Genomic DNA, 7,500 nt, shown 5'->3' on the forward strand with positions numbered 1-7,500 from the left:
CTTTTCCTGTGGGTGTGGTGTGCCTCCGCACCCCCCAATCTGTTCCAAGGCCTTGTTTTCTCTCGCTCGCCAAAACACTTTGTCTGTTTTCACAGCCAGTCTACCGGCCTAGACCCAACTGTGCGATATTTCAGAGCCGGCAACAGAGCATGGAAAGTCCGCCAGATTTACCCTTAAATGCTCATAAATGACTTCCAGGCACTCTTCGGAAGGTCTTTTATTTCAAAAGAAGGTCCTTCCTTGAGGGAGCACTTCTTCGGCCACTTTGCAAGTGCAACCGCTGCCAGCAAAAGTTCTGAAAATCGAGTTCCCGAAAATCTCCGGGTACCCCGCCAACCCCCAGCCACCCGAATCGCAAGTGTCAATTCGGCGGGTTGCCTGCCGGTAGTCCTTCCGAAAATGAGGCGCCAAATCGCCGCAACGGCCATTTTTCATTTCGGCATCGGGACTTCCGACGGCAACTGATTAACTAGCCCGGGGACTAGAGCGGCAGCAAATGCAACGTGCCCTCTTGGCGGGAGCAACTTGACCGCCCCCGTGGGGAAAGGTCAACTCGGGGCCCGGGAAAGTCGCCGAGTCCGACCCCATACACTTCCATGAGTTGGGGGTTTTGGCCTTCCCGGCCCAAGGCTCGCCTTATTTCGGCCTGCACTTTCGGAAAAGGGTGCATTCCTTTTGGTTAATGATTTCACCAGCCCGGGTCTTAGCCTCTGCCCCGACGGCTAAGTCTTTTGGTTAATGATTTCCTGCGGCTGGGACTACCCTTTCCCCCCGCCCTGCAGGCACCCGGGTCGGGAGGCCGTCGGGGGCACTTTCCGGGGCAAATCCGGACCCTTACGCAAGGGAGAGTGCGCCCCCCGCCTCGGCCGGGGGGTCAGGCTGCCGCCTATTAAGCCCGACAGAAAACCCGAAAAATGGACGAAAATGGGAAAAAATCCCCATCCGAAAAAGGCTTAAAAGTCGGTTGGGCGGCAGCTAGGGTCGGTCTCTGCAGACCTGGAGGCTCGGGTGGACTCTTGGAATAAACGTCCAAGTCCCGACTTGCCACCTCCTACTACTGTGCAGATACCCCGCCAACCCCCAGCCACCCGAATGACAAGCGTCCGATCAGCGGGACGAATTTGACAACTCTGGCCGGACCTCTGGAACTCCATCCCGGGTAACCGGGGCAAATTTTTCCGCTTGATCGCCCTTCCACTGGTTAACCATTTGCCCTTTCGGACTTAGTCTCTGGACATTATTCGACTGATTTTCTGGTTAACCATTTGCCCTTTCGGACTTAGTCTCTGGGCATTATTTTCGACTTTTTGGTTAATGATTTCACACTTTTTACTTACTTTTGCGCTTTTTGGTTAATGATTACTCTGCTTACTGGTTAATTATTTGCCCTTTCGGACTTAGTCTCTGGACATTATTTTCGAGTTTTTGGTTAATGATTTCACACTTTTAACATATTTTTGCGCTTTTTGGTTAATGATTACTCTGCTTACTGGTTAATTATTTGCCCTTTCGGACTTAGTCTCTGCACATTATTTTCGAGTTTTTGGTTAATGATTTCACACTTTTAACATATTTTTGCGCTTTTTGGTTACTGATTTCATACTTTTTACTTACTTTTGCGCCTTTTGGTTAATGATTACTCTGCTTACTGGTTAACCATTTGCCCTTTCGGACTTAGTCTCTGGACATTATTTTCGAGTTTTTGGTTAATGATTTCACACTTTTTACTTACTTTTGCGATTTTTGGTTAATGATTACTCTGCTTACTGGTTAACCATTTGCCCTTTCGGACTTAGTCTCTGGACATTATTTTCGGGTTTTTGGTTAATGATTTCACACTTTTTACTTACTTTTGCGATTTTTGGTTAATGATTACTCTGCTTACTGGTTAACCATTTGCCCTTTCGGACTTAGTCTCTGGGCATTATTTTCGACTTTTTGGTTAATGATTTCACACTTTTAACATATTTTTGCGATTTTTGGTTAATGATTACTCTGCTTACTGGTTAATTATTTGCCCTTTCGGACTTAGTCTCTGCACATTATTTTCGAGTTTTTGGTTAATGATTTCACACTTTTAACATATTTTTGCGCTTTTTGGTTACTGATTTCATACTTTTTACTTACTTTTGCGATTTTTGGTTAATGATTACTCTGCTTACTGGTTAACCATTTGCCCTTTCGGACTTAGTCTCTGGACATTATTTTCGAGTTTTTGGTTAATGATTTCACACTTTTAACATATTTTTGCGATTTTTGGTTAATGATTACTCTGCTTACTGGTTAATTATTTGCCCTTTCGGACTTAGTCTCTGCACATTATTTTCGAGTTTTTGGTTAATGATTTCACACTTTTAACATATTTTTGCGCTTTTTGGTTACTGATTTCATACTTTTTACTTACTTTTGCGATTTTTGGTTAATGATTACTCTGCTTACTGGTTAACCATTTGCCCTTTCGGACTTAGTCTCTGGAGATTATTTTCGAGTTTTTGGTTAATGATTTCACACTTTTTACTTACTTTTGCGATTTTTGGTTAATGATTACTCTGCTTACTGGTTAACCATTTGCCCTTTCGGACTTAGTCTCTGGACATTATTTTCGAGTTTTTGGTTAATGATTTCACACTTTTAACATATTTTTGCGATTTTTGGTTAATGATTACTCTGCTTACTGGTTAATTATTTGCCCTTTCGGACTTAGTCTCTGCACATTATTTTCGAGTTTTTGGTTAATGATTTCACACTTTTAACATATTTTTGCGCTTTTTGGTTACTGATTTCATACTTTTTACTTACTTTTGCGCCTTTTGGTTAATGATTACTCTGCTTACTGGTTAACCATTTGCCCTTTCGGACTTAGTCTCTGGACATTATTTTCGAGTTTTTGGTTAATGATTTCACACTTTTTACTTACTTTTGCGATTTTTGGTTAATGATTACTCTGCTTACTGGTTAACCATTTGCCCTTTCGGACTTAGTCTCTGGACATTATTTTCGGGTTTTTGGTTAATGATTTCACACTTTTTACTTACTTTTGCGATTTTTGGTTAATGATTACTCTGCTTACTGGTTAACCATTTGCCCTTTCGGACTTAGTCTCTGGACATTATTTTCGAGTTTTTGGTTAATGATTTCACACTTTTAACATATTTTTGCGATTTTTGGTTAATGATTACTCTGCTTACTGGTTAATTATTTGCCCTTTCGGACTTAGTCTCTGCACATTATTTTCGAGTTTTTGGTTAATGATTTCACACTTTTAACATATTTTTGCGCTTTTTGGTTACTGATTTCATACTTTTTACTTACTTTTGCGCCTTTTGGTTAATGATTACTCTGCTTACTGGTTAACCATTTGCCCTTTCGGACTTAGTCTCTGGGCATTATTTTCGACTTTTTGGTTAATGATTTCACACTTTTAACATATTTTTGCGCTTTTTGGTTACTGATTTCATACTTTTTACTTACTTTTGCGATTTTTGGTTAATGATTACTCTGCTTACTGGTTAACCATTTGCCCTTTCGGACTTAGTCTCTGGGCATTATTTTCGACTTTTTGGTTAATGATTTCACACTTTTTACTTACTTTTGCGCTTTTTGGTTAATGATTACTCTGCTTACTGGTTAATTATTTGCCCTTTCGGACTTAGTCTCTGGACATTATTTTCGAGTTTTTGGTTAATGATTTCACACTTTTAACATATTTTTGCGCTTTTTGGTTAATGATTACTCTGCTTACTGGTTAATTATTTGCCCTTTCGGACTTAGTCTCTGCACATTATTTTCGAGTTTTTGGTTAATGATTTCACACTTTTAACATATTTTTGCGCTTTTTGGTTACTGATTTCATACTTTTTACTTACTTTTGCGCCTTTTGGTTAATGATTACTCTGCTTACTGGTTAACCATTTGCCCTTTCGGACTTAGTCTCTGGACATTATTTTCGAGTTTTTGGTTAATGATTTCACACTTTTTACTTACTTTTGCGATTTTTGGTTAATGATTACTCTGCTTACTGGTTAACCATTTGCCCTTTCGGACTTAGTCTCTGGACATTATTTTCGGGTTTTTGGTTAATGATTTCACACTTTTTACTTACTTTTGCGATTTTTGGTTAATGATTACTCTGCTTACTGGTTAACCATTTGCCCTTTCGGACTTAGTCTCTGGAGATTATTTTCGAGTTTTTGGTTAATGATTTCACACTTTTTACTTACTTTTGCGATTTTTGGTTAATGATTACTCTGCTTACTGGTTAACCATTTGCCCTTTCGGACTTAGTCTCTGGACATTATTTTCGAGTTTTTGGTTAATGATTTCACACTTTTAACATATTTTTGCGATTTTTGGTTAATGATTACTCTGCTTACTGGTTAATTATTTGCCCTTTCGGACTTAGTCTCTGCACATTATTTTCGAGTTTTTGGTTAATGATTTCACACTTTTAACATATTTTTGCGCTTTTTGGTTACTGATTTCATACTTTTTACTTACTTTTGCGATTTTTGGTTAATGATTACTCTGCTTACTGGTTAACCATTTGCCCTTTCGGACTTGGTCTCTGGACATTATTTTCGAGTTTTTGGTTAATGATTTCACACTTTTTACTTACTTTTGCGATTTTTGGTTAATGATTACTCTGCTTACTGGTTAACCATTTGCCCTTTCGGACTTGGTCTCTGGACATTATTTTCGAGTTTTTGGTTAATGATTTCACACTTTTTACTTACTTTTGCGATTTTTGGTTAATGATTACTCTGCTTACTGGTTAACCATTTGCCCTTTCGGACTTAGTCTCTGGACATTATTTTCGAGTTTTTGGTTAATGATTTCACACTTTTAACATATTTTTGCGATTTTTGGTTAATGATTACTCTGCTTACTGGTTAATTATTTGCCCTTTCGGACTTAGTCTCTGCACATTATTTTCGAGTTTTTGGTTAATGATTTCACACTTTTAACATATTTTTGCGCTTTTTGGTTACTGATTTCATACTTTTTACTTACTTTTGCGATTTTTGGTTAATGATTACTCTGCTTACTGGTTAACCATTTGCCCTTTCGGACTTAGTCTCTGGAGATTATTTTCGAGTTTTTGGTTAATGATTTCACACTTTTTACTTACTTTTGCGATTTTTGGTTAATGATTACTCTGCTTACTGGTTAACCATTTGCCCTTTCGGACTTAGTCTCTGGACATTATTTTCGAGTTTTTGGTTAATGATTTCACACTTTTAACATATTTTTGCGATTTTTGGTTAATGATTACTCTGCTTACTGGTTAATTATTTGCCCTTTCGGACTTAGTCTCTGCACATTATTTTCGAGTTTTTGGTTAATGATTTCACACTTTTAACATATTTTTGCGCTTTTTGGTTACTGATTTCATACTTTTTACTTACTTTTGCGATTTTTGGTTAATGATTACTCTGCTTACTGGTTAACCATTTGCCCTTTCGGACTTAGTCTCTGGAGATTATTTTCGAGTTTTTGGTTAATGATTTCACACTTTTTACTTACTTTTGCGATTTTTGGTTAATGATTACTCTGCTTACTGGTTAACCATTTGCCCTTTCGGACTTAGTCTCTGGACATTATTTTCGAGTTTTTGGTTAATGATTTCACACTTTTAACATATTTTTGCGATTTTTGGTTAATGATTACTCTGCTTACTGGTTAGTTATTTGCCCTTTCGGACTTAGTCTCTGCACATTATTTTCGAGTTTTTGGTTAATGATTTCACACTTTTAACATATTTTTGCGCTTTTTGGTTACTGATTTCATACTTTTTACTTACTTTTGCGCCTTTTGGTTAATGATTACTCTGCTTACTGGTTAACCATTTGCCCTTTCGGACTTAGTCTCTGGACATTATTTTCGAGTTTTTGGTTAATGATTTCACACTTTTTACTTACTTTTGCGATTTTTGGTTAATGATTACTCTGCTTACTGGTTAACCATTTGCCCTTTCGGACTTAGTCTCTGGACATTATTTTCGGGTTTTTGGTTAATGATTTCACACTTTTTACTTACTTTTGCGATTTTTGGTTAATGATTACTCTGCTTACTGGTTAACCATTTGCCCTTTCGGACTTAGTCTCTGGACATTATTTTCGAGTTTTTGGTTAATGATTTCACACTTTTAACATATTTTTGCGATTTTTGGTTAATGATTACTCTGCTTACTGGTTAATTATTTGCCCTTTCGGACTTAGTCTCTGCACATTATTTTCGAGTTTTTGGTTAATGATTTCACACTTTTAACATATTTTTGCGCTTTTTGGTTACTGATTTCATACTTTTTACTTACTTTTGCGCCTTTTGGTTAATGATTACTCTGCTTACTGGTTAACCATTTGCCCTTTCGGACTTAGTCTCTGGAGATTATTTTCGAGTTTTTGGTTAATGATTTCACACTTTTTACTTACTTTTGCGATTTTTGGTTAATGATTTCACACTTTTTACTTACTTTTGCGATTTTTGGTTAATGATTACTCTGCTTACTGGTTAACCATTTGCCCTTTCGGACTTAGTCTCTGGACATTATTTTCGAGTTTTTGGTTAATGATTTCACACTTTTTACTTACTTTTGCGATTTTTGGTTAATGATTTCACACTTTTTACTTACTTTTGCGATTTTTGGTTAATGATGACTCTGCTTACTGGTTAATTATTTGTACTTTCGGACTTGGTCTCTGGACATTATTTTCGAGTTTTTGGTTAATGATTTCACACTTTTAACATAATTTTGCGCTTTTTGGTTAATGATTACTCTGCTTGCTTGTTACTGATTTCCCCTTTCGGACTTGATCTCTGGCCGTTCTTTTCGACCTTTTTGGATCAGGTTTCCACACTCTGAAATTATTTTGGGCTCACTGATTAGGCGAGATCAAGGGGGCATGCCTGGGCACTTTGGGCTCAGTTTGGGAAGGCGGCGTCCGTGTGCTCCTCCGCCCTTCCCGCACTTGCGGCTAGGTTTGCCAAACTGCGCTGACCCGCAGCCCTGCCTTTTTGCCCACGGCACACGGAACGACTCAAGTCTGGCTCCGTTCCAGGCCGTTGCCTCCGGCTGCCCGCCGTCCGGCCGGCCTGGGACGTACCCCGGCTGACGGCGCCGGAGGCCCTCTAGCAGCCACCGGTGCCGCGGGCCAATGGGTCCGGGCGTTCCGGAGCTATCGGTGGGGAAGTGCTCTCCCCTTTTCCTGACGCCGTTCGCCCGAGCAGAGGTGCAGCCTGACGGGACTGCTGTCGCCTTCCGCGGCGCACCGGCCCCTTTCACCTGCCGTCGACCGCGCGGAGCTCGGACCTCCCTCCCCGAAGTTATGGCCCCGGCGCCGGAGGGTGCCCGGGGCCGGGCATTCAGCGGGGTGAGTCTTAACCTTCCCGGTCAGCCTGCGGGGTCGGTGCGCCGGCACTCGACGCCGGAGGGTCCCCTCTTTCCGTAGAGCCCCGCCCGGTGCCGATCGGCCGGCGGATTGCGGAGCGAACCGCGCCTGA

The sequence above is a fragment of the Heterodontus francisci genome, unplaced genomic scaffold (assembly GCF_036365525.1).
Source record: "Heterodontus francisci isolate sHetFra1 unplaced genomic scaffold, sHetFra1.hap1 HAP1_SCAFFOLD_701, whole genome shotgun sequence".
Classification (NCBI taxonomy): Eukaryota; Metazoa; Chordata; class Chondrichthyes; order Heterodontiformes; family Heterodontidae; genus Heterodontus; species Heterodontus francisci.